This window comes from Chamaea fasciata, unplaced genomic scaffold (genome assembly GCF_029207755.1).
Source record: "Chamaea fasciata isolate MVZ Bird 193981 ecotype frontalis unplaced genomic scaffold, bChaFas1.0.hap1 SCAF_6, whole genome shotgun sequence".
In the NCBI taxonomy this organism is placed as follows: Eukaryota; Metazoa; Chordata; class Aves; order Passeriformes; family Sylviidae; genus Chamaea; species Chamaea fasciata.
The window spans coordinates 69,309,837-69,336,128 of record NW_027094091.1 but is presented as its reverse complement, the minus strand read 5'-3'; the positions used below and the strand labels follow the sequence as shown (position 1 = coordinate 69,336,128).

General features: G+C 52.5%; 2 long non-coding RNA genes across 3 annotated transcripts; one reads left to right on the top strand and one right to left on the bottom strand.

The window, feature by feature from the left end:
• Window positions 1–13,603: 13,603 nt before the first annotated feature.
• On the top strand, window positions 13,604–16,934 carry LOC136291551 (uncharacterized). Its single transcript, XR_010721611.1, has 2 exons — window positions 13,604–13,731; window positions 15,628–16,934. It is a non-coding gene; the product is annotated as an uncharacterized lncRNA (long non-coding RNA).
• On the bottom strand, window positions 14,881–15,967 carry LOC136291550 (uncharacterized). 2 transcript variants are annotated; one of them, XR_010721610.1, is made up of 4 exons: window positions 15,895–15,967; window positions 15,561–15,699; window positions 15,299–15,421; window positions 14,881–15,194 (listed from the first exon to the last, which is right to left on the bottom strand). It is a non-coding gene; the product is annotated as an uncharacterized lncRNA (long non-coding RNA). The 2 variants fall into 2 exon arrangements; XR_010721609.1 differs by lacking the exon at window positions 15,895–15,967 and having other exon boundaries at window positions 15,557–15,643.
• Window positions 16,935–26,292: the final 9,358 nt, after the last annotated feature.

Sequence of the window (26,292 nt, the reverse complement as noted above, 5' to 3'; positions counted from 1 at the left end):
CTCCTCAGCCAGGTGCCTTTGTCTCAGCTGCTCGGACACTCATCAGAATCCATCTCTCTTCACAAGCATCCAGTCCGATGCCTTTTCAGGTCTTGTTCTGAGCTGTACTGACAGCCGTGCACCGCCCTGATCCATTCCGGCGGGTTAGGTCTTGTGAGAATGCAAAGACAGGTGGAGGATTCTGACCGTAGGATTCTCGGGCATCCATCTCTGCGTCTCTTGGGATAAGTCATCCCGATGGCATCTTGTTCCTGCAGGGTTCTCTGAGCCTGGCCAGCTCACCTTCCGTCTCACCTCGGTCATCTCATTCCGAGTTCTCTGGACCCTCAGGGTCATTCTTCTTGCCCAGCGTTTTCTGTCCCTGTTGCGTCCCCTCGTTTGTCCTGTGCTGTGTCACGGGTGTTGGTGTGTGTTTGGCCCGGAGCTGCTCTGCCTTGCTGCTCAGTCTGGGTGTAGGGGTACGAGGGTAATAGTGCCGGGGGCTTGAAATTTGTGATGTGGGGTGTGGTTAGACTGTAGAGGGTATTCCTAGATTGCCACAAGATGTGTGGAGCTGTCAAGGTATCCTGCAGCACTCTGACTTTTGTCCTGACTCTGTTTCAGATGCAGAGAGATGAAATCTGTGGCAGAGCCCCCCATCCTGGGTGAGGGGGCTCCCCTGAGAAGGTCAGTCCCTGTTTCTGTTTGCAGGGGAGGTGTAAATGATGGCTGTGTTACAGCTCTGTTCTTTGTCTTTATTTTTAGGTGGTGAAGCCGGATCTCAGCAGTCAAGCTGACGTGGGCGAGGTGAGCAGTGACGGGTGGACAGAAGCCGTTGCTATTGTTCAAGCCTCACTCGCTGGTGCAACTCTAAGCCTCAGTTATTGTGCGTTTTAGGGAGTCCACTCGCAGGAGGCCGAGCTCCCCTCTCACCAACGGGACGACAGACCCGCGTCACCTCACCCGTGAGCCCTCCGGGAGCATTCCAGGAGTCTGTGATGGAGCCTTGATCTTCTCCTTGTGAAGGCCCCATCCAGGTAGGCTTGGATAACGGCCGAGGAGTTGAGGTGAGTCAGGGAGGAGAAGGAGGGAGGGTCCCCTCAAGTTCCAGCGCTGCCACGTCACCTTGTCTGCTCTTTACCCAGGCAGACCCTGCGACGCCGGCGTTGGCCTCTGAGCGCAGCTGAAGCGCGGGGCCGAGGACACAGGCAAGCTTAGGAGACGGTGAGTAGCAGAATTGTCGGGTTTTGGGTGATGGGCTGCTAAGATCACGCATTCATGTTTGGTTTTCTTTGTTGTAGCTGACTAAGAGACAACAGCCCGGCGACAGCAGGAGTTTTCCTGAGGGAGAGGCGGCCTTCTTTGGACCTTGCAGGGATTTGCCTCCCTGGATGCCTGAGAGATAAGTGGAGGGCTATGGCTCACAGAGGGGATGAAAGCAGGATGCCAGGGCAGGGATCACCGGGAGGGGTTTTTTAAGTCAGATTTGGAGTTGGGGGCACCAAGATGTGACCCCTTAGGCTACATGAAGGGAAAGTCTCATTTTTCATGTCAGTGCTGAGGTGTGCAGGGCAGAGCAGTCCTGGTGTGTGTTGTGTCACTTGTCTGTTGTGCACTCTGTCTGTTTGGTGTCTTGTCTTTTCCTTTAGTCCTTTCAGGGGCCTGTCCAAACCCCTGGCATCAGTCTTAGCATTTCTGATCTCTGTGCTCCTCAGCCAGGTGCCTTTGTCTCAGCTGCTCGGACACTCATCAGAATCCATCTCTCTTCACAAGCATCCAGTCCGATGCCTTTTCAGGTCTTGTTCTGAGCTGTACTGACAGCCGTGCACCGCCCTGATCCATTCCGGCGGGTTAGGTCTTGTGAGAATGCAAAGACAGGTGGAGGATTCTGACCGTAGGATTCTCGGGCATCCATCTCTGCGTCTCTTGGGATAAGTCATCCCGATGGCATCTTGTTCCTGCAGGGTTCTCTGAGCCTGGCCAGCTCACCTTCCGTCTCACCTCGGTCATCTCATTCCGAGTTCTCTGGACCCTCAGGGTCATTCTTCTTGCCCAGCGTTTTCTGTCCCTGTTGCGTCCCCTCGTTTGTCCTGTGCTGTGTCACGGGTGTTGGTGTGTGTTTGGCCCGGAGCTGCTCTGCCTTGCTGCTCAGTCTGGGTGTAGGGGTACGAGGGTAATAGTGCCGGGGGCTTGAAATTTGTGATGTGGGGTGTGGTTAGACTGTAGAGGGTATTCCTAGATTGCCACAAGATGTGTGGAGCTGTCAAGGTATCCTGCAGCACTCTGACTTTTGTCCTGACTCTGTTTCAGATGCAGAGAGATGAAATCTGTGGCAGAGCCCCCCATCCTGGGTGAGGGGGCTCCCCTGAGAAGGTCAGTCCCTGTTTCTGTTTGCAGGGGAGGTGTAAATGATGGCTGTGTTACAGCTCTGTTCTTTGTCTTTATTTTTAGGTGGTGAAGCCGGATCTCAGCAGTCAAGCTGACGTGGGCGAGGTGAGCAGTGACGGGTGGACAGAAGCCGTTGCTATTGTTCAAGCCTCACTCGCTGGTGCAACTCTAAGCCTCAGTTATTGTGCGTTTTAGGGAGTCCACTCGCAGGAGGCCGAGCTCCCCTCTCACCAACGGGACGACAGACCCGCGTCACCTCACCCGTGAGCCCTCCGGGAGCATTCCAGGAGTCTGTGATGGAGCCTTGATCTTCTCCTTGGGAAGGCCCCATCCAGGTAGGCTTGGATAACGGCCGAGGAGTTGAGGTGAGTCAGGGAGGAGAAGGAGGGAGGGTCCCCTCAAGTTCCAGCGCTGCCACGTCACCTTGTCTGCTCTTTACCCAGGCAGACCCTGCGACGCCGGCGTTGGCCTCTGAGCGCAGCTGAAGCGCGGGGCCGAGGACACAGGCAAGCTTAGGAGACGGTGAGTAGCAGAATTGTCGGGTTTTGGGTGATGGGCTGCTAAGATCACGCATTCATGTTTGGTTTTCTTTGTTGTAGCTGACTAAGAGACAACAGCCCGGCGACAGCAGGAGTTTCCCTGAGGGAGAGGCGGCCTTCTTTGGCACCCGGCGTGGATTCTCATCCCCAGACGTCCAAGAGATAAGTGGAGGGTTCAGAGCCACAGAGGGGATGAAAGTGGAGTGCTGGGTCAGGACTTGTCAGGAGGGGTTTTTGAGTCAGGTGTGGAGATAGGGATGTCCAAGATGTGCCAATTGAGAGTACAGGTGTACCAGCCCGACCCCACCCCTACCCCAGACCCGAAGGAGTAGCCCTAAAGACATACCCGTTTCCCTGAGTGCAGGTACAGGCAGGAGCCCTTATGCAGGACAATGCCAGAAGGCCTGGCTGCGAGGTGCAGGGCTCTAAAGAAGTTGGGTTTAGAAGGGGGGAGGTGTAGCCACACACACAGAGGCTGAGGTAAAGGACTCGAGGACTAGAGGACACACGGTGAAACTCAGGGGAACAGGCTAGGATACAAGTCAGAGTACAGGTGTAGCGGCCCTCACAGCACTGCTACCAGCACACTTCCCCTGAGAGCAGGTGCAGGCAGCAGCCCTAGTGCAGGAACACACCAGAAGCTCTGACCTGTGCAGACACAGTCAGGCTAGGGCCAGGCAGGAAGCGATAGTGGGGAGCAGGATCCAACAGGGCTGGGGATAACGGGGGTTTCCCGCCCCACCCACCCTGGGATTCCCTGTCTCTCCGCAGCCGGTGGAAGTGCTCCTGATTCCCTCTCGAGGCGGCGGTTGGTAAGGCTTCGTGCCTTTTGCCACCACAAAGAGTTCGGCTCTGTCAGCCTCTGCCCTGTCTCAGGGCCACGTTTCTTAGGGTAGGCAGGGAACAACTGTGGATGTACCTGTCCTGCGTGCGGGACAGCTCTTGGGACCCTAACGGTGCAGAGCGTCCCCGGCTGCAAGGTCTAGGGCTCTGAAGAAGCAGGCTTCAGAAGGGGGGAGGTTACAGTGATACACACAGAGGCTGAGGTAAAGGACTCAAGGACTAGAGAACACACAGTGAAAATCAGGGGTACAGCCTAGGATACAAGTCAGAGTACAGGCATCCCGGCCCTCACAGCGCTGCTGCCAACACCGTTTCCCTGAGAGCAGGTGCCGGCAGCAATCCTAACGCAAGACAAGGCCAGAAGTCCTGAGAGGTGCAGGCAGTAGCCCTAAGCTAGGGCCAGGCAGGAAGTGACAGTGGTGGGGCAGAGTCCACAGGGTTGAGGTTCACCGGGGATGTCCACCCTGCGTTCCTGTCCTGCTCTAACCGGGGATGCTCACAGCCCTAATGGAGGCCACGGTGGGTGGGCTCGGTGCCAGTAACGCCTCTAAGGCTTTGGCGCTGCGAGCGTCGGCCTCCGAGCTCAGCTGACGCACGCACGGGGCCCGAGGACCCGGTGCTGCTTAAGAGACGGTGAGTAGCAGAGCTGCTGGGTTTTGGCTGATGTGCAGCTAAGATTATGCTTTGATATTTGGTTTTCTTTATCGTAGCTGACTAGGAGACAGCAGCCCAGTGACGGGAGGAATTTTTCTGAGGGAGAGGCAGCCTTCTTTGGCACCCGGCGTGGATTCACCTCCCCAGACATTTGAGAGATAAGTGGAGGGCTTGGAGCCACAGAGGGGATGAAAGCGGGGTACCAGGGCAGGGGTCAGCGGGAGGGATTTTTTTGAGTCGGGTTTGGAGATGGGGATGTCCCAGATGTGACCCCTTAGGCTACGTGAAGGAAAAGTCTCATTTTTCATGTCAGTGCTGAGGTGTGCAGGGCAGAGCAGTCCTGGTGTGTGTTGTGTCACTTGTCTCTTGTGCACTCTGTCTGTTTGGTGTCTTGTCTTTTCCTTTAGTCCTTTCGGGGGCCTGTCAAAACCCCTGGCATCAGTCTTAGCATTTCTGATCTCTGTGCTCCTCAGCCAGGTGCCTTTGTCTCAGCTGCTCGGACACTCATCAGAATCCATCTCTCTTCACAAGCATCCAGTCCGATGCCTTTTCAGGTCTTGTTCTGAGCTGTACTGACAGCCGTGCACCGCCCTGATCCATTCCGGCGGGTTAGGTCTTGTGAGAATGCAAAGACAGGTGGAGGATTCTGACCGTAGGATTCTCGGGCATCCATCTCTGCGTCTCTTGGGATAAGTCATCCCGATGGCATCTTGTTCCTGCAGGGTTCTCTGAGCCTGGCCAGCTCACCTTCCGTCTCACCTCGGTCATCTCATTCCGAGTTCTCTGGACCCTCAGGGTCATTCTTCTTGCCCAGCGTTTTCTGTCCCTGTTGCGTCCCCTCGTTTGTCCTGTGCTGTGTCACGGGTGTTGGTGTGTGTTTGGCCCGGAGCTGCTCTGCCTTGCTGCTCAGTCTGGGTGTAGGGGTACGAGGGTAATAGTGCCGGGGGCTTGAAATTTGTGATGTGGGGTGTGGTTAGACTGTAGAGGGTATTCCTAGATTGCCACAAGATGTGTGGAGCTGTCAAGGTATCCTGCAGCACTCTGACTTTTGTCCTGACTCTGTTTCAGATGCAGAGAGATGAAATCTGTGGCAGAGCCCCCCATCCTGGGTGAGGGGGCTCCCCTGAGAAGGTCAGTCCCTGTTTCTGTTTGCAGGGGAGGTGTAAATGATGGCTGTGTTACAGCTCTGTTCTTTGTCTTTATTTTTAGGTGGTGAAGCCGGATCTCAGCAGTCAAGCTGACGTGGGCGAGGTGAGCAGTGACGGGTGGACAGAAGCCGTTGCTATTGTTCAAGCCTCACTCGCTGGTGCAACTCTAAGCCTCAGTTATTGTGCGTTTTAGGGAGTCCACTCGCAGGAGGCCGAGCTCCCCTCTCACCAACGGGACGACAGACCCGCGTCACCTCACCCGTGAGCCCTCCGGGAGCATTCCAGGAGTCTGTGATGGAGCCTTGATCTTCTCCTTGTGAAGGCCCCATCCAGGTAGGCTTGGATAACGGCCGAGGAGTTGAGGTGAGTCAGGGAGGAGAAGGAGGGAGGGTCCCCTCAAGTTCCAGCGCTGCCACGTCACCTTGTCTGCTCTTTACCCAGGCAGACCCTGCGACGCCGGCGTTGGCCTCTGAGCGCAGCTGAAGCGCGGGGCCGAGGACACAGGCAAGCTTAGGAGACGGTGAGTAGCAGAATTGTCGGGTTTTGGGTGATGGGCTGCTAAGATCACGCATTCATGTTTGGTTTTCTTTGTTGTAGCTGACTAAGAGACAACAGCCCGGCGACAGCAGGAGTTTTCCTGAGGGAGAGGCGGCCTTCTTTGGACCTGGCAGGGATTTGCCTCCCTGGATGCCTGAGAGATAAGTGGAGGGCTATGGCTCACAGAGGGGATGAAAGCAGGATGCCAGGGCAGGGATCACCGGGAGGGGTTTTTTAAGTCAGATTTGGAGTTGGGGGCACCAAGATGTGACCCCTTAGGCTACATGAAGGGAAAGTCTCATTTTTCATGTCAGTGCTGAGGTGTGCAGGGCAGAGCAGTCCTGGTGTGTGTTGTGTCACTTGTCTGTTGTGCACTCTGTCTGTTTGGTGTCTTGTCTTTTCCTTTAGTCCTTTCAGGGGCCTGTCCAAACCCCTGGCATCAGTCTTAGCATTTCTGATCTCTGTGCTCCTCAGCCAGGTGCCTTTGTCTCAGCTGCTCGGACACTCATCAGAATCCATCTCTCTTCACAAGCATCCGGTCCGATGCCTTTTCAGGTCTTGTTCTGAGCTGTACTGACAGCCGTGCACCGCCCTGATCCATTCCGGCGGGTTAGGTCTTGTGAGAATGCAAAGACAGGTGGAGGATTCTGACCGTAGGATTCTCGGGCATCCATCTCTGCGTCTCTTGGGATAAGTCATCCCGATGGCATCTTGTTCCTGCAGGGTTCTCTGAGCCTGGCCAGCTCACCTTCCGTCTCACCTCGGTCATCTCATTCCGAGTTCTCTGGACCCTCAGGGTCATTCTTCTTGCCCAGAGTTTTCTGTCCCTGTTGCGTCCCCTCGTTTGTCCTGTGCTGTGTCACGGGTGTTGGTGTGTGTTTGGCCCGGAGCTGCTCTGCCTTGCTGCTCAGTCTGGGTGTAGGGGTACGAGGGTAATAGTCCTGGGGGCTTGAAATTTGTGATGTGGGGTGTGGTTAGACTGTAGAGGGTATTCCTAGATTGCCACAAGATGTGTGGAGCTGTCAAGGTATCCTGCAGCACTCTGACTGTTGTCCTGACTTTGTTTCAGATGCGGAGAGATGAAATCCGTGGCAGAGCCCCCCATCCTGGGTGAGGGGCTCCCCTGAGAAGATCGATCGCTATTCAAGGTGAGAGTCACACATTTCACATTTATTGGCACTCCAGTGCAGGCCACCTGCGTTTACAGCTTCAAACAGGTGAGTCCCTTGGTAACCCCCCTGGGCAGCAGCTGGAGCCTGCTCCGGACTGGGCTGCGGGAGCAAACACTTGTGGCTGACACAGCTCCACACTGAGGGTGCTTGGGAAAACACCTGCCTTGTCCTGGAATTTTTTTTTTTGAGCTTTTGACAAGGTTTTAATCATCACCTTGGTAAAAATAAATGGTAAGGACTGAAAACATGAGAGGCTGGCAGGTTATACGCACGAAAGACAACTTTTTTTTTCTTAAATATTTGTGCAGCCTATATCTTAATTTTGAGACTCTTTTTTGGTTAACTTTATTGTAAAACCCCCTTATTTTCAAGTTAGCTGCTACAATAATGAATTTGTTTTACAAATAGCCGCTAATGTCCGAAGGTTAAAGCACTAACACCAACATCCCACCTCTTTTATTTTTGCAGCAAAATTTTATCTTTACTAAACTTGAAACTTGATGTTTTTGCAGGTAGTAAGTTAAAGAAGGTGTTTATCTGCCCATCACTGATAGTCAGGGTCATGAAGAAATTGCTCTAGTGTTCTAAAATAAATGCAGATTTTTAGGCCTCTCCCATTCTCTCTGACTAGCAACATGTGAATTGATTTTTGATCTCCTTTCTGTTGGTGTCTGTGGGTTTTAAGCGGCATGGAGAAGGTGTCTGTGGACATGGCACCCAGGGAATGGTGCTGGGAAGGGCAGGATGGAAAGGAGCTGCTCAGGAATCCAGAGCAGCAGTGGAGTGGGAGCTGGTGCTGCTGCCTCAGTCACACCCTCCTGGACAGTCTGTGCAGTGATAATATTCCTACTTTCCTTCCTGAACCTGGGGTTGGAGGAGAACACGGGTCTTGGCATTGATGGAAAGGGGAACTCGAGGGAAAAACTGCTGTTTGTGTCCTTAGAGAGCAGTGGGAAGAGCCTGGGAGAAATCCTGGCTGGCTGAGGGATCCTTGTGTCCCCTCGGGAATAAATCCCTGCGTCTCCTCAGCCCTGCTGGTTTGCAGTAGCGTTTGTACACCTTTCGCTGCAGCTGTGGTTCTTAATAACTGGAAGTCCAGGGATTCTGGGCGATTCCCATAAGTTCTCCTGTTTTGTAGGAGCTGCACGGTGAGGTCAGCATTCTGAGGGAGGCCCTGGCACAGCTGCCAAGGGCAAGGAACGTGGAGCATCCCGGGGCTTCTCCCGCCCGAGTTTCTCCCGGAGCGTGCTGCGTGTCGTGCCGGATGTTTAACCCGGGTTTGGGGTGTTCTCCTGCAGTCCCAGCTCTAACTGCTGCCCCCGAGCCCTGGCCTTGCTCTGTCCCAGCACTGAACCTGGCAGGTGGGTGTGCTTTTCCAGCCCTTGAATCCCACGGGCAATCCCAGATTCCCGGAGCTCCCCGAGGCACAGCCTGGCCTCCCTCCCTGGGAGCTGCACCTCAGTCTGCCTGGACCAAGGCCATCCTGTTTGAGACTTTATTCCTGTTGCTTTTCCTCTTGCAGGTAGTTGGCGAAAAGGAGAGAGCCAGTAGGAAGTGAAGCCACTGGAAGGCCTTATCCCAGTCCAAGGTTGGATGGGAGTAACTGGACCTGTTGAATTCCCACTTCCCTTTAAATCAGAGCAGAGGAAGCAGATTTTAAATCATCATTCCATGAACTTTCACCAACTTCATGACTCTTGCAAAAGTTTTCAATGTTAGAAATTCCTGAGCTTGTTTTCCAGGCAGGCTTGGATTTGGATGTTATTCCTTCCTTTTAATTGAAGGAATAACTCTGATTTTCTCTCTGATTTTAGTAAGGGAATATTTATTTATTCCAATTTTCCATCCTAATTGGAATTTTTGTACCTTGTAGAGCACATTTCCAAGGAAATTTACCCAATTAATGTTGGTAAATCAGCAATTGTCCAGCACCATCTCCACAAAATTCTGTGAATTCCCAAGAAAACTTTGAAGTATTTATTTGCCACGATTCGTCTCTTTGTAAAGTTCAATTTACTGCATTTTTACTTACATAAATGCCATTAAAACCTGAATCCAGGCCTAGCTGCTGTTCCTTGGACACAAGGGGCTGGTTCTTTCCTACCTTGGCACATTTGGGTGTTTGTCCAAAATGAGCTTCCCACTACAATAGAATTTGTTTCCAAGCAGAAGTGGGAATTGTCTAGAAAACCTTCTGTTCTGGGGGGCACTGGGTTTGTTTCCCTTATTGCTGCATAATTGAGGAAAGCCATGGCGCTTTTTTAGGCAGTGGCAGGAGGTGAGAGCTGCGTTTATTTAATTTTGTATTTTATTTTTTGTTATTTTTGTATTTTTGTGCTCTTTTGTTGTGGTTTTTCATGTTGCGTTTTGTGGTTTTTCAAAGACTTTTTCTTCAGTTTTTTAATTTTTATTTTTTTTCTTTAGCTATTTATTTACCTGTTAAAACTACTTTTCATTTTTTATTTTAATTTTTTGTTTAAATTTTTTTTCCACTTTTTTGTTACTTTGAAATTTTTTTCTTTTGGTATTTTAATTTTATTTATTATTTTCTATAGTTTTGGTTTATTTTTTCATGTTTTCTTTGTTCCTTTTTTTTTTTTCCCCCCATACTCTTTCTTCCCCCGGGCGCCTGGGGGTTTGGCTGTTGGCAAGAAAGATGAGAAATGACCTCGGTGCCCGCTGGACGTCGGGATGTCATAGAGAGCGCAGTTGGCAAAAGCTCTGTATTTTCTGCTCCATAAAACTCCTGAAGGGAGAAAGCTGTGACCACCGTGGTGCCGTTTTTTCCTTCCCAGCCCCGACCAGGTCTCCTCCTACCCGTGCACAGTGTTACCAGCAGCAGCCTGCTGTCCAGGCTGTCGAGGCGTATTTCAGAGGGAGCAATAAAAACAAAGTAGACGTTTTATTTTGTAACTCTCCGACCCTGCTTGTTTATTAGCAAAGAAATCCAAAACAAAGCGAACAAAAAAAGAAAACCCCCAAAATAAACTCCCCCGCAACCCACCAAAAAAACCCCATACAGATAGAGAAAATATGCCCATATTATCTAAATAAAGATTAAAACTTTACCCCTTAGAAAACCAGGCTCATTTAATTCAAATTAATTGTGTTTCTGATGTGTTAGGTTCATGAATTCATCTAGTGTAAAATATCGTTTAAAATATAAACAAACGAATTTAAAAAATAATGAAAAAGAAAAATAACAAAAAGTATAGGATATGAAAAATAATATCAATAATAAATACACAATATACTATTACATACTACACGTTTTATAAATATATGTAATATACATAATATAAACATCTATAATGTACATAATCATATTTAAATGAAATGTATTATTTATAACATTACATAATAAATAATAAATTATTTTTATATAACTTTCTATATTTAATATATATAATAAATATAATGGTATAATAAACATAATACATGATGTATAATGTACATAATATAAAAGATGAATTGTAATGATGAATGTAAATATCAGAATCACAAAGATAAAAAATATTGAAATAGAGCCTGAACGAAAGGCTTTTTTGTTTCGGTCTGGTTGCTGGCAGGGCTCTCGCAGGTGTGCTCGGGGGTCTTTTGGGCCGTTTATTCCGGAGGCTGTTCGCCAGGGCATTCCTGGGCACGTTCGTTTATGGCTCCGCTCCGCGCCGCCGCGCGGCAGTGCTGCCACCCTGTGGGCAGAGAGCGGTAGTGCAGCTGTCCCGTCCCGCCCGTCCCGTCTGATCTGTGCGGCAGTGCTGCCACCCTGTGGGCAAAGAGCGGTAGTGCAGCTGTCCCTCCCGCCCGTCCCGCCTGATCTGTGCGGCAATGCTGCCACCCTGTGGGCAAAGAGCGGCAGTGCAGCTGTCCCTCCCGCCCGTCCCGCCTGATCTGTGCGGCAATGCTGCCACCCTGTGGGCAAAGAGCGGCAGTGCAGCTGTCCCCCGTGCCCGTCCCGCCGGAGCCGTGCGGCAATGCTGCCACCCTGTGGGCAAACAGCGGTAGTGCAGCTGTCCCCCCCGCCCGTCCCCGACGCGCGTGGCAGCCCCGCACTGTGAGCTCGGGGGCGGCGCTGCCGCCCGCCCGCCCGCAGCTCGGGGCCGAAAGGGAGGGAAAAAGGCAAGGAGCCCGGGCGCGTGGCAGCCGGCTGCCTGCGCGCGCGACCCGGACCCCGGAGCCGTCCGGGCGCGATTTTCCGCGGCGTTTGCGGGTGTGCGGACACGGGATGGGGGCTCAACCGCGCCGCTGCCGGCGGTCCATTGAGCCAGGCGCCTGTGCCAGCAGCGGAGGGGCACCCCAGCGAGTGCCCGCACTGAAGATGACGGTTCGACCGGAAGTGGCTTCAGCCTCAACCAGTATGGCGGCGAGGAAGGGCGGAAGTCTTGGCACGCTGCTCGCAACCTATTGTAACCGAGTGCAGACGAAAATAGCCGAGGCTTGACGAAAATCGCCGACTTTCGGCCAGCAGCCGGACTCAGCCGAGGGCAGTTCGGGGTGATCCCGGACCGGTGCCCGCCCTCCCTGTCGCTTCCTCGGCCGGCGGTTCGAAGGCGATGTCGGGGGCCGCTGTGCCCGGAGCGGGAGCACTCGCTGTCGCTGCTGGAGCCGGGCGGCGGCCGGCCCGACCAGCAGCAGCGGCTGCTTTCTGTTCACACGCAGAAAGTCATTCCTCACCCCAGTTATGCTATCACAATTACTTCATTTTTGATCTGCAGTTACAGCCACATTTCTTGAAAGCTGCCCGGAAAACCTGGCTGGGACTCAGGTAAAGAAAGGGAGACTGACCGGTAACACCCCGCGGGGCCGCCGGCAGCGGCTCGGGAGCGCCGGGCGCGGGTCCCGGCTGCGGCAGTGGCGGCCGTGAGGGCTGTGCTGACAATGGAGGAGGGCGGGAGCTGCCGCAGCGCGGTTGAAGCGGAGCGGAGAACGGCCGGTCCCGGGAGAAGCCCCGAGGACGGCGGTGGCAGCCGCGGGGGGCGGCCCCGAGCGGAGCCGGGCCGGGAGCGGGCGGCCGGGGCTGCGTGGGGCGAAGGCGGTCCCGACGCGGGCACGGAGCCGGGGAGGAGCAGCGGGGCCGGCTGGGGCCGCCCGGCGGAGCCTTTCCTGGGAAGCAAAACCTGCGGTTTCTCCCACCTCGGCCCCGTGGCGAGGGGCAGCGCAGCAGAAGGGAGCAGCACCTGAGCGGGTGGGGCAGTGCTGGGGCGCAGGGAAGATGCGGCTGGGGCAGAGCTTGCAGGCTTCTTACATTTAAATGAACGTGGAAAGCTGAGAGAGAGGTAGTATAAAAGCTCTGTGGGTGCTCGGACAGGTGAGACGTGACTCAGGGGAGGGAGTCGCTTTCCTGAGCTCCTGAAGTTCCATTTGTCTCTCTCAGGAGCAGATGTGAGAAGTTTCCTGTTTGGAATTGGGCTCCAAAAGGAAGGAACCTGAAGCTGCTTCTTTTGATAAATCCATAAGCATGGGAGGCTGTATGAAGCACACTGTTTTAAGTAGCCAGTAACTTCCATGGATATTTTAACTTTTAAAAATGGTGACTTTTAATTCCTCTGCACACTGATGATTTGGCTGTCCCACACAGGTTTCACTGAGGCTGTGAATTGCAATCCCGACCATCTTCCGGTTTCTGGTGCTTAGGGCTGTGGCATTTGGTGTGCAGAAAACATCCCAGGCTGTCCACCTAGGAACTGTATGGGCATTTCCACAGGTCCTCAGAGTGGGAAAAGGCCAAGAGGGTCGTAGTGGGACCTCTCTTTCTCCCAGGCCTGGGCATCCTCAAGACACCTCTAGATTGGTTTTTAAGTGTTTGTTGTTTTTTGTTTTCCAGCCCAGGACTAAGCTGGAGAAAAGGTGGAGAGTAGCAAGTGGGACTGCCATGTTAAGATCCATCCTTGGATTCCAGGTTCTCCCAATGGGTTTGTCCAAAGAAAGGAGGTGTTTGCGGTACCTGTTTGTTCACCTGTTGAGCTTGGAAGAGATGCGGAGCATGAAATTCCAGGGAAGCTGCACTTGTGTAGTGGCTGGAGTGAGAAGCATCTTGCCTGTCTTTCCCCACTGGTGTGCTGTGGTCATTTCCTCTCTGGGTCCTTGTTTCCCTCTTTGTCTCTGTATCCCTCTGTCCTTGCCATGTGTTTGGCACTCTCTCTTTTTCTCCATCTTTCTCCACGCCTCGTGTTCATGCTTATTCTCTGTGGCTTTGTGGTGCTCCCCGTGCCACTGTTTCCCATGGGATCCTTGTGTCCTGTTTGCTGTCCCTGTTCTTTTTTAATCCCTCTCCGTCGTGCTGCCCATCAGTGTACAGAGGCTGACTGGAGGGAGGTTCTTGTGCTGCAGGTTCCCTTCAGGAGGCTGGTGTGATTCAGCAAGCCCACAGTTTGAATTGCCCCCTCCATGTGGTCCAGCCAGCTGTGCCCAGTGCCCATCCTGGAGTGCCTTTTCTGTCAGCTCACGCGCCATCGTGCTGGAGACTGTCAGGCAGGTGCTGGGGTGGACGAGGGGAGGGCAGGGGGCTGAGGTGCTGTTGTTGGGCAGGGCTTGCTCTTTCACCCACACCGAGTGGTGGCCAGGCTCAGCTGAGCACAGCAACTGGTGTTGGAGAGATGATGCCTGTCTCGTCTGTCTGAGCTGCCCCAAAGGCCGAGGACAGGGCTGAGGCTCTGGTGGTTTGGCTGTACGAGGCCCATGGCAGCACAGTCACCGCCCGGCTCCAGGCCTCCCTCCCCGTTACGGAGGCGATGCTGTGAGTCCCTGCAGAAGGGCTGGGGCATGTGGCGATGGAGATCAGTCCCTTCAGCCCTGTGCTTTGTCCCCCAGCTGTGACCTCCTGGAGCATCTGGCTGTGTGGGGCCACCTGCTGCTGGAGCCACAGGGCCTGAGGCTTTCCTTTGCAGCCTTCGTGTGCTCTCTGACCTCCTGGTCCTCCTGCAACCACCCAGGCCAACACTGTGAGCTCAAATCACAGACTGAGCTGTTCCCCATCCCGAGCGTTGTGCAAGGCAGCAGTTCCAGGGAACAGCAGTGTCCCCATGTCCTGCACCCAAGTGTTGCAGAGACGCGCTTGAACAACCCTGCTCCTCAGGGAAGGAGGACAGCTGCCCACTGCCCAGCCAGGGTAGGTGGTCTTGAGCGAGTTCTGAGTTCTTTAAGTGTGGACAAAGGTGCAGAAAGGCTGGTGTGCACAAGTTCTGCTCCAGCCATAGAGGTGTGGGGAGCAGCAGCTTCCACAGTGACTCCTGTGTTGCAGCCTTCATCTTGCCTAGCAGTGAGTGTAGAAACACACTCTACTCCCTTCCTTCTCCCTCTGCCTGTCCCTTGCACCACCCTTGCAGAAGAGGAAACACAAAAAAATCAAGAGGATTATGTAAAAACAAGCTGGAGCCTGTTTTTTTAACTTGTTTCCAGGTAACTGCACTGACCTTCCTCCTCCCAGGGGCTTTGTTGTAGTTGCTCTTTTAGTGTCTGCCTCTGAGCAGTATCTCACTCCTGGGACTGGGGAGGCTGAGCTTACCTTTATTTTTTGGGGATGAGGTGGAGGGGAAGTCTGCTTCAGCCCCTGTGGGGAAGAGACTGGGCACAGGGATTTATCCTTCCCATGAAAAGGCACGCACGGTGATTTCTACGCAAAATACTTTATTAGTCAACTAAAAGCAGTGGATCCGCAGCCGGAAAGGGAAGAGGGAGAGGAAAGAGTCAGAGTCCAGCACAGCATGTGGTTTTCACCCTTTTCCCCTGAAATGCCTGTGGCCGGCCATAAAAAGCCCCACCACCAGGCTCAGCTTCTCCCTCCCACACTGGCAGGGTGCAACAGTAGCAAAGAAGCGTGAGGACAGGTACAGGGCAGCTCCGTCTGTGGCCAGGCCCTGCCTGAGCTCCTCTTGGCCCCTTAAATGTCCCTCAGGAGGTGGCAGCAGGTGACACTCACATGGCAGGGGCTGCACCTGGAGAAGGAAGAGGGAAATGAGGAGTCAGAGGGCATATCTGGCTCTGCCCCATGGGCTGTGGGAGAGCTCCCCACAGCCCCCACAGGGACTGCCAGTCTCACCTTTGGCCCTGCGAGCAGATGTCCAGCAGCTTCTTCTGACACTTGGAGGCACCTCAGGCAAGGCTGGAGCAGCAGTCACTTTCCTCCTCCCACGAGCACGTCCCTTCCTTGGCCCTTCAGCTACTGGCGATTGAAGGAGAGACAGGAAGACTGATTCAGTGATCAGAATTTGGTTTCACTGAGGTTTTCCAAAAGCTTGTATACCATTTCAGGAAGGTTAATAGTTTCTACTACAATAATTAGGTTAAAAGATCATACAAACAGCTCATGCATTTTACAGCATCTTTTTCGTAGGGGGTTGATTGAATCTCTCCTCTTCCCATAAACAGGTTTAATCCCATCTTCTGTAATCTCAAAGTTCTGTTTGTTCCTGCCATGGCATCCTGGTTATCAAACCAAGCCTGCAAATGAATGGTGAGCGGTCTGGGGCAGATGGAGGGAATGGCAGGGCTGTTTCAGAACTGCAGAGAGAGGACGGAGATGTGGGGGAGCTGCTGGTATTGCAGCATCCCTTCCAGCATCCCCTTCCCAGCGTGCCTCCCACAGCACCTTCCCCTGCAGAATCCTCCCTGCTGCCACCCCTCCGGGCGCCTCACCTGCCAGCAGCACCTGGAACTTGTTGGCCGAGAGCATTGCAGGGACAGCTGTCATTTTCTCACACTCTGTCCCGCACACTGAAGGTCAGGTGCACCACGGGCTCATTGACCTCCTGCAAGTCGCTGGAGCTGAGGGTGTAATCCACGTGCCAGCACACTGAGCCCAGCTGGGTCAGTACGGTGGGGAGTGGGATGGTGTCAGCACCCCGGTTCACTCCAGCATGGTGATTTACACTGACCCCCACACTCCTGTTAAGACCCAACACCCCGCTCACACCTCAGGCTGCAGGCACTGAGCCAGTCCTGGAAGGGGCTCTGCTTCTCCTCAGAGGAATGGCACAAGGCGCTGGCATGCTCTGCTCTTGAGGGGAGACAAGAGAAGAACCCCTCTGCTCACACCAGACCTGAAGCTGCCAAACTCCACCAAAGCACCTGGGGAGGCCCCAGGGACTGATGGACAGAAGGGAGGTGACAGAGGACAGCACAGCAGCCAGCCTGCCCTCCATCTGGATGTGAAGGCAAGGCTGGGAACTGTCAGCAACATCCCAGCACGCCTGAGGAACCTTTGGGCAGCCCCAGCTGCTGCAGGTCACCTGACAGAGACTCACCATCTACCCAGTGCTTGGCCGCGCTGGAGAGGATGAAGCCGAGGACAGCAATGGTCGCCTTCAAATCCCCCGACTCTGCAGACGGGAGGGGGGGTGAGCTCTGTCACCTTGGAAAGGCATCCCCAGACACACTGCTGCCCATGCCTGGAGCATGGCTCCATCAGGGGATCGTGGTAAGGACAGCAGTGCTCACCTAACTTTGCATCTAAGGGCAGCTTCGGGATCTTGTCATACTGTGGGAGAGCAGAGCACCACGGTAAACACCAGCTAACACACTCACTATCAGTGTTAACACTAACAATTCTTACCTAAATATTAATACTAATAACATATGCATAATATACGCATATTATTACTACTAGAAGAGGCCGGTAGTGTTCTTAACGCTGAGGCTTGCATGAAGAACACGAGATTAAATAATGTTGCTGATTATGCCATTGTAGTGTTGAAGCGCTTGACCCCCCCCGCGGTGAGCAGCGGGCCCGCAGCAGGCGGGGGGCGGGCACTTGAGTATCTTGGCCAGGGTGCTGATCCTCCCAGCGCTGATCTCGGCCAGCACCCAGTCGGGGCGGCCCAAGTCCCCGCAGAAGCGGAACCGCTGCGGGGAAAGAGGCGCCCACAGCCGGCAGCGGGCTCTGCACGCGCCCCCGCTCCCCGCCGCCGACCCCCCTCCCCCCCACGTCGCCGCCGCTCCCTGGCCCGCGCTGCTACCGCAGAGTCCGCCTTGGCGACTCGGAACCGCTCCCGGACGGGCTGCCGGCTACGCCCCTCCCTGCCCCGAGTGCCGACGGGCGCTCCGGTGGGGGCTCTGCAGGGGCCTTTCAGCCGGGACCGGGGCACAGGGAGGGTCGGAGAAGGGGACGGGGGTCTCGGGAGCGGGACCCCGGGCGACCGCGGACCCCCGAGCGCCCCTGGCTCCGCCCGCCTGAGCGCTCGCGCTCCCATTGGCTGCAGCCTCAGCTGCAGAGCCCCGCCAATCCCGGCCCGCCTTTCTCCGCCCCATCCAATCACAGCCGCCCTTTCAATCCGGGCGCGGTCCCGCCCAGATCAGCCCGCTCAGTCGCGGCCCGGCCCCTCAGCCCGGTCCCGGTCCCCCGTTCGCCTGAGGCGTCCCTCCCGCCGCCCCGGCTTTGGGAACGAGCGGAGCCGTGCCTCCGCTGCCGCAGCCTCGGCAGGTGCTGCCGGGACCCGGGAAGGGCGGCGGGAGCTCCCCGTTGAGGTCCCGGCCGGGAGTTCTCCCAGGGAAACGGGGAGACGGCGGGGAGCGGGCGGAATGGCGGGAGCGGGGCGTGAGGGGACAGCGGGGGGTCGCGGAGCCGAGGGGGGCGGGAACGGGCGGGCCGGGATTGGCGGGCCGACACTGCGCTGTGATAGGTTGGGCTGGCCCGGCCGCCGCTGCCTCAGGTTGTGATTGGCTGGGGTGGCCCGGCCCTGGGGGATAAATAGCGTGCCCTGAGGGGTCTCGGCGCTAGTTCGGCGGCGGCGCGGAGAGCGACGGGTGGGACTGGGCGGTCGGAGGAGCGCCGCCGGAGGAGCGCGGCTGCGCCAGGACGGGATCTTTGCGGCTTCCGGTCAGGGGAGCGCCGGTGAGCCCGCACGCGACTCCCGCGTCTGTCTGTGCTAGCGTGTGGGGACTGGCGGTGTCCTGGGGCAGCGCTGCCGGCCGTGCCCGGTTCTTTCCGCCGCGCCCTGCGTGACTCGGACGGCCGGAGGCTGGTGCGGGGCTTGGTGCGGCGCGGGGAGACCGGCTGGGGCTACCAGGGGAGAAGTGCTTCCGTGGTTTCTGGATACAAAGTAACGCTTAAGATATCAAAAATAAAGCTGCATTTTTTTCAGTTTTAATGTTTTATTTTGTTTTATTCGAAATAATTATGATTTTTTTCTTTATTACTCCGTTTCATTAATTTCGTCGCTTTATTACATTATTTTGGTTTATTTTTGTTTTCGTTTGCTAGATAGTTGTTGTTACTTCAGTAAAGGTTGTAGGGCTAGAACTGAAACACCGGTTGCGAGGCCAGTGGAGGCATAAAGCCCCAGGGTGTGGAATAAGGATCTTGGCACTAGAGGCCGGCCCAAAACAATGAGGAGCAATGGGAATGCTGGGGCTGGAGTGGATAAATGCCACGGGGGAAGGGGATGGAGCTGCAGCTCAGGGCCTGCAGGAGATGCCTGGGGGGTTGCCAGCCCTTGCCCTGTGGTACCAAGCAGAGGCTGAGGGTGTGGGGGTTCGGAGGGCACCAGGGCCCGAGAACCAACACAAGGGCACTTTTTGGGATGGGGGAGCAGGGGCCCAGTGGCTCTTCCCAGCCCCCGGTGCTGCCTGGGGGAGGTGAGGGGGGCCTTGGGGCAAGTGCTGGGCTGAGACCCAGCGAGAGGGGGAAGACAGATGTTGGGCTTCAGGTGCCAAGTGTTCCCAGGGCTGGGAACCCAGGAGGATGGGTGGTAGAGCTCCTAAGGACATTGAAGCGATGATAATAACTGACTTGTGGCCTTATCAACAGTCCTGGGCTGCAGGGAGAAGCAGTAGCGGCTTTTAGCGGCAAGCAGCGGAACGCTGAGGAGCTGGAGCTGAGACAGCAGAGCTGGAGGAGACACAAAGATGGTAGGGTTTGGGGTGAAACCCCTGTGGGGCTGGTCTAGGGAGTATGGAGCCGGGACGGGAACTGCGTGACTGGAGCTGAAATCACTGTAAGGGGGGGATAGGGATGGTAGAGCTGTTGCTGCAGTAAGGATTAGTAGGTTGGGGCTGGAATGTGGGTACAAGAGCTGTGCTGAAACAACACAGAGTTAGACCTAAAACAACAACCATACTCTGAGAACCAGAAGCAACGTTATTATGTGCCATTGCTGGGAAGACGTGGAGACAAAAGTGAAACAAGAGCTGGCAGTGAAATAAAGCCTGTGGGTCAAGAGCTGAAATCACTGGGGCAGGGAAGGGGACTCTCCAGGGCTCGAGCTCAAATCACTTTTAGAGTAACATAGGAACTTTAGGGCTGACGAACTGACTGTGAGATTGGTGCGCTGAAATGACTGTAGGCCTGTGATACTGATGTTGTAGCTGGGTACTGAGCCCAGAAATGGGAGAGAGGGTGGAGAGCTGAAAAGGGATTGCTGTAAGATTGCTCCTGAAATGCTGGTGCTGCTGGGATATTGCCCGTGTCAGGGATACCCACTGTAGGGCTGGGGCTGGGATGTTGACTGCGGGGTGGGCATAGACACGGTGGGGTCAGGGCTCAATGGCTGCTCAGCTGGGGCCAAGATGAAGACCCTGCCCCGTGGACGGTGGAGAATTTTCAGCTGCCAGAGTCGGAGGAATGCGCACGTGGAGCTGGAAGAAGCGAGCTGGCCGTGAAATAAAGCTTGTGGGTCAAGAGCTGAAATCACTGGGCCTGGGAAGGGGATGCTCCAGGGCTCGAGCTCAAATCACTTTTAGCGTGACAGAGAAATTCTAGGGCTGATGTACAGACTGTAGGATTCAGCCCGGCCCCACTCCCCTGGCCCGGGCTCTGCCCCAGTTCCCCAGCATCGGCACCGGCCCGGGCTCTGCCTGTGCGCGGCGTGGGCGCTGCCCCGCATCCCCGTCCCTCATGGTGCGGGAGAGGGCGGCTCGGGGCGGGCGGCAGCCCCGCCGCCTCACATGGTGCGGCCGGTCCCGGCTGGCGCCCTCGGGGCTGCCCTTGCCCCGCGGGCGGAGGAGGAGAAGGGGCAGAGGGAGGGCGAGGGCGGAGCAGCCCTGCCAGCGGCCGCGGCGGGAGCGGGTCCGGCGGGCGCGGGCGCTCGGGACGCGGGGGCGGCGGGGAGGGGACGGGAAGGGACGCGGGCTCCCGGCGGCGCCGTGCCGGGCGCTGCTCTCCGCGCACATCGCGCGGCCGGGCTGACTCAGAGCCGGCTGCACCTCGCCCGCCCTCCCCGGCTCTCCCCACCCCTCTCCGAGCAGTTCGCGCCTCCCTCTGCTCTAGAGGCTCCATCTCACCGTCTCCCCCCATCGCTCTCGCCTGGCAATGGTTGGAGGACTGTCACGGACTTGCGCACACCGCGACTCGTGACCGCGTTTCCCCGCTTGTGTTTTTCCCGAGGCAGGTGCCAGGTGCTCCCCATCACTCCCCGTCCCCCGCAGCCCAACTTCCCTGCCTTGCCTGCTCCAGGCGCCCTCGGCCCTCGTGCCAGACCCTGCCAAGTCTGCCGCTGCAGCCCTTACACCTCGGCTCACGGGTCTCTGAGGGGACCCAGCTGGGACCTACGCCTGGCAGGATCTCTGGGTGAGGGATTTCAGTGGGCAAACAGCACTGACTCTTCCAGGCTGCAAAAGGACCTTCTCTCTTTCCTCACACCGGTGGCACCTCCTTGCCTCATCCCCGCAGCGTTCCGACTCCAGCGGGTCTTGAGTTTGAAGTGTGTAGGCTTGGCTTAAAACCTTCACTGCAAAGTGGGGAAACATCTTGAAGTTACTTTGAGAGAGTTCAAGTTGTTCCCTGTAGTCTTTTGTGATACAGAAAAGTGAACCGGTGAGAAGTTCCAACAAATTGTCATTACTACCTGCTAAACTACCTTCAAATGTCATTTGGTGCTTCTTTTAAGGTATGAGGGACTCAAGGGGATAAATCAGGACACTCATTTCCCAGTTCCTGTAAGAGCTGTCCTCAGGAAAGAGAGCTTAGAACCAACTCTGGAAATGGGGAATGAAAGCATCTTTTCTTCCTGGGGCTGTGCTGGGGTGTAAAGTGGGTAAACATGAATATCCAAATGTTTACATCCTGCTATGCATGTTCACACTGATCTTTCTCCTGAAAAAAAAAAAATCAACAAAACCCCATGAGTGAGTAGATGAAAGATGATGGAACTGTGAAAAACGAGATTTTTTTAAAATGTAAAATTTAAAAATAAATTTAATAAAGTTATAAGGGAGATCAAAAAAGCAAAATAGGGTTGGTTGGGTGACTTGGCACTCAGCTAAGTCTACACTTTGCTATATTAAAGTTATACTTTAGATACTTTTTTATTGCATTAGTTTGTTGAATATTCATTTTTTTATAAATTAGTTTTTATATTTTAGGAATTGTTTTGTATGGCTTTTTTGGGGGGTTGCTTTTTTAGAGTATGTGGGTTTTGTTTGTGTTTTTGTTATTACTTTTAATTTGGGCTTTGGTTTGTGCTTTTTTTAGATGGTAGATGTTTGATAGTTGGTATATTAATAGTAGAGGGGTTTTTTTGTATGTTTACTGGATGTTGTTTTGACCAAACAGACAGTTTAAGCAAATAGCAGAGTCTTTTTTATATGTTTATTGGATGTTATTTTGGCTAAATAGACAGTTTAAGCATACTATATTAGCGAATATTACTATGCTTAGTTTTCTTTACTAATAGAAGAAATAAAAGAAAAACTTATATTTTTACTACAACATTATTACTTATATAACATACATTTTGCGGAAAGCCAACCCTATAATATAGATTTCTAACAGGACCAAACTAATTGTGTTAAAACTATTCCTCTCCTCCTGTTCCAACTGAAGTTGGAATGCATCCAGATTTGAATTTCCAAAGTCTGGCCCCTCTTTTCAGAGGTTACACTGAACTTTGACCAACTTGGTCTTCGTGTTTGAATCTGAATCCACTTTTATTCCTCACCTTGTCCCTTTTAACACCCAGAAAAACAACGGGGTATCACATATATCAGACTATGCCTCCGTAGTCTTGGGCAGCTGGTTTGATAACCAGGATGCCATGGCAGGGACAAACAGAATTTTGAGATTATGAGAAGATGGGATTAAACCTGTTTAGGGGAAGAGGACGTGCTGTGTCACATCTCAGCATCCCACATGACAACACAAAGTGACTCTGCAAGGCAAAGACTTAATTTTAACAGGTCTCATTGATACTAGGCAAGCCTGATTGTTATCTCAAAAAGCCATTGCCTAATGATTGGCCGTTAATGCCCGTCTCCCAGGCTCTTTCAGGGGTGGGTGGAAATAGTCAAAGCCTGCAAAGGACACTTAATGCAAATTGCTGCAGTCAAACCTTTTCTACTGTCTGTCCCCCGGTTTTGTGGGGGAAGATTCTCTTAACACAGCGGGGTTTTAAAATTCAAACAAATTTTGTGGGGGGTCATTGAAGCGCAATCAATGCAGAAGAATATAGACAGCATCCAAAATCACTGGGAAGTATCCCATTCTTGTGCTTGAAAGGCTTTGAATCAGAAGGTCTGCCAGGGCTGTTGCCTGATGAGTATTTGTGAATCTTCCCAGTGAGATAACGTAACTTTTTCTAGCCTGGTGATGCTGTAAGCAAAAGACCATCCCAAAGCGCAGGAATGAGCCTGGCATTCTTTTGGCAGTGTGCAAGTATAACCCGAAGGCAAAGGCAGTTTCCAAGTGGAATGACTGAACTGGGAGAGGTGTGAAATGCAGGTAACCTCCAGGGAGGTGAAGCGGGGAGGGCTGAAAGACAGCACAGCGCAAGAGGCAGCTGGGTGCTCCGGCTTGTACACATCTTCCAGGGAAGCCTTCCTGTGGAGAAGGAAAACTCACGGACACTGTGGCTGACAGGAACTGAAGACATGCTTTCAGTAGAATGGCACTGAGATATATGTATACACTTTCTTTTTCTTTTCCCGCTGAATGGGGGCTACTTTGCTATTCAACATTAACCTAAAAACCAAGTACCCTAAAATATAAAAAGTATTTTTGCGAATCTCTGCTATCCCCCGTGATGGGTAGTGTGTGAATAGAAAACTTGGAGACAGTAGCATAAAACACAAAGGCAGGAAGGGAGTAAGTGTTTATCACGATGTGCAGAATGCACCTCTCTGCTACAGCCTTGAAAGCTGCTTCTACAAGCTGGCAATATTCAGTTGCTGGAAGACAATATAACTAATCCAGACATGTTCAGCATGTAGAATTCCAGAATCTCAGCCTTGTCCTTCCCTCACGAGCAACAGGAATTGGATTCATTTTTTCCCCAAAGAAAAAAATCACTTGAAAGTCTAGAAGTTAGAATCCAAGAAAGATATCACATCTGCTTCAGTGAGTTTCTCTCTTTTGAACTTGGGGAGGAATGATTTTACTGTGCCAGAAATGCAGGAATTGTGTTGTTACATGGAAGCTTTAAAAAAGCAAAGACAAAATTTGAGCACTTCACTTCTTTTTCTCCTTGATATTCATTTTCCCCTGAATTTCAGCCAAACTGCCAATTCAAAACTCATATCATTGCTTAGTGTATGGAAATTCCGATAAAATTAGTGTGTCAGTTAAGAAGAAAACAATGTGAAATAAAGAAAGTGAATGTGAAAATAGTAATTTGAAATAAAATAGTTCAGTTAGATGGTCTAAAATCTTCTATTAGTGAAAAAAAATCACTAGATCTAATGTAGAATAACAAGAGTTGTCAGAAAAATATCTCAGAAATACTTTTACACACACACACACACACACATTCCTCTGTGTGTGTGTGTACACTTCTCCCCATCCTACTGCTTTTTCTTCCTGCTTTCTCCCCTGTAATTTTTTAAGAGCTGGTATTTGTCATTTTCATTCTATTCGCCCAGAATAAAATTTCCAAGAAGTTCCCTAATGTTCTTTTTGGCTTTTGAGAATTAAAACAAAGAAAAAAAAAAAAAAAAAAAAAAAAAAAAACAAACAAACAAAAAACACCCCCATAATTAAGAACAAAACCCCAGGCCTTTCCCACATTTTTAAAAGCTTTATATTCCTGCATTCTGACACAGACAGAATCCACAGGACAGTTCAAACAAGTGGGCTGTTATCCTCTCTCTGTTTCTATGGAAATGAGTGTCAGACCACTTAAAACAAAGCACATACCTTACAGTAATCACTACATTTTGATTATTTAAAATAACAGAGCGCAGTTTTCCCAATCCAACCTCTATTTCTATGGATACAAGCTGAAAATCGTTGTAGAGAAGCCTGTTCCATAGTTTTTTCCAATTCTGAATTTGTTTTGGATGCTGTAAGTTCTCACAAGGCGCTATGGATGATACGATCTAACAAGAGCTTCAAGTGTGCTGTAATTTGAACTGGAGAGGACCAATTCTGTGAGCCAGAGTTAGGAAACATTCTTGTGTGTGTAAATAGAAATTGGAATGAATACTGAGTGAAGTACTCCACCCAGCAGGTTTAGAAGGAGGGGAATGATTTGCTGTTTTCTGCTATTTTTTGACTTGCTTCAGAGAGAGTGAGCTGAGCTAAGCAAGTTCTGAGTTTGGTGATCATGAGCTGCTCCTTGGCCAAACTAGTCAAAACACCATAGAGACCCCCACCACTTCACGAGACAGAAGATGTGACCCATGAAGTTTGCAAAGCCAGTCTCCTCACGTTTCATTTGGAATGAAACCTCACTCCATTTCCTCAGGAGAGGCAGCAGAAGGTCCCCGCTCCCCACCCCCCTGAATGCTGCCAGTCTTGCTGGCACTTCTCCTGTACGCAGATTGTTTTTTCTAGCAGTGCACCTGGCACTTGTATAGACATGAAGTGAGAGGCATGTCCCATCTCAGAGAGCTTACTGCTGCAAACAAGAGAATGTCCCTGGTCACTTCCCGACATGATGTTTCAAAGACACAGTGGGAAAGACTGTGTGTCCTGCCCCTCAGTTAGGAAGGACATTAGGCCACAGTTACTGGGTGGAGCACGGTCAGGGAAATCACCCTCTTTGTCAAAGTGCTTTCAAAGTGCTTTACTACGGTTTTATGAGCCTGCCTCTGATGGGTCGTTATCATGACACTGTTCCCCTTCCGTAAGTATTTAAGACAAGATTTTCCAAAATGACCAATGACTACGTACTTGAAATTCAAGACAGAAGCTTTTCAAAGCCACAGAATCAATGTCAAAACACTGAAAAAACTGTGGCTTTTCCAAGAGCCTTGAAAAACTCGGGCTTCCAGATGTCTCAAGTTAGGTATGCAAAGGCATGCAAAACTGATGGTGTTTCAGAAAAGAATAGCCCGTATCAATATCTAATCAGTGAGAGTTAATAGTTTTGAGATCCAGACCTCAGGCTAATTCGACCTGAGCACAGTGAAATTAGAAGCATATAACAAAAATTTAAAATGATATTGCAGTGCTTGTAAGTGCCTGCTTTTCCCATCAAGACTGTAAGGGCTCCCTGGTAAATTCTGTGACTCAGTGACTTTGTCAAACTCAGACTGGATGATGCTTGAAGATTATTCCATGTGTATAAGGTGGGAAGGATTTCAGTACACAGAAATACCCGAGAATCGCAGTAGATACTCAGAGGTGCTCTCAGCAAATGCCTCCTCTGGCTATGCACAGCCTGCTCATTGACACTTTTCTGTCCTCTTCCCTCTTTTTCTGATCTTTCCACCCATCTTCAGCACCTGGGCATGCGGCCCAGTTCCAGAGTCTCCCCATGCTCTGACTCAAACCCCTGATGCTCATAATGCCTGGTCGGCAGATCCTCCCATATCGACAGGCTCTAATATTCCTCGTGGGAGGAAGATAAATTGCCATTAGTCAGGCTTAAAATGCACTCCTTGCACTCCAGCTGAAATAACTACGGGATTGGAGGAGGAGGAAGAAGAGGAGGAGAGATGATTTTGTTTTACAGCATCTAGAGTAAAAAAAGTTGTGGTTTTACCTCAGCCTTGCCAGCCCACTCGTCTCCTGGGTCCATACACGGACCTTGCACATACCCTGGACTCCTCGATGCCGAACTCCTGGAATTCAAGCTCTGCAATGACTGTGTCCAAGTGTGTGAGCTGGCACTGGGCTGATCCCAGCAAGGATCATGGAGGTGCAGGGCACAGGGCATTTGGACA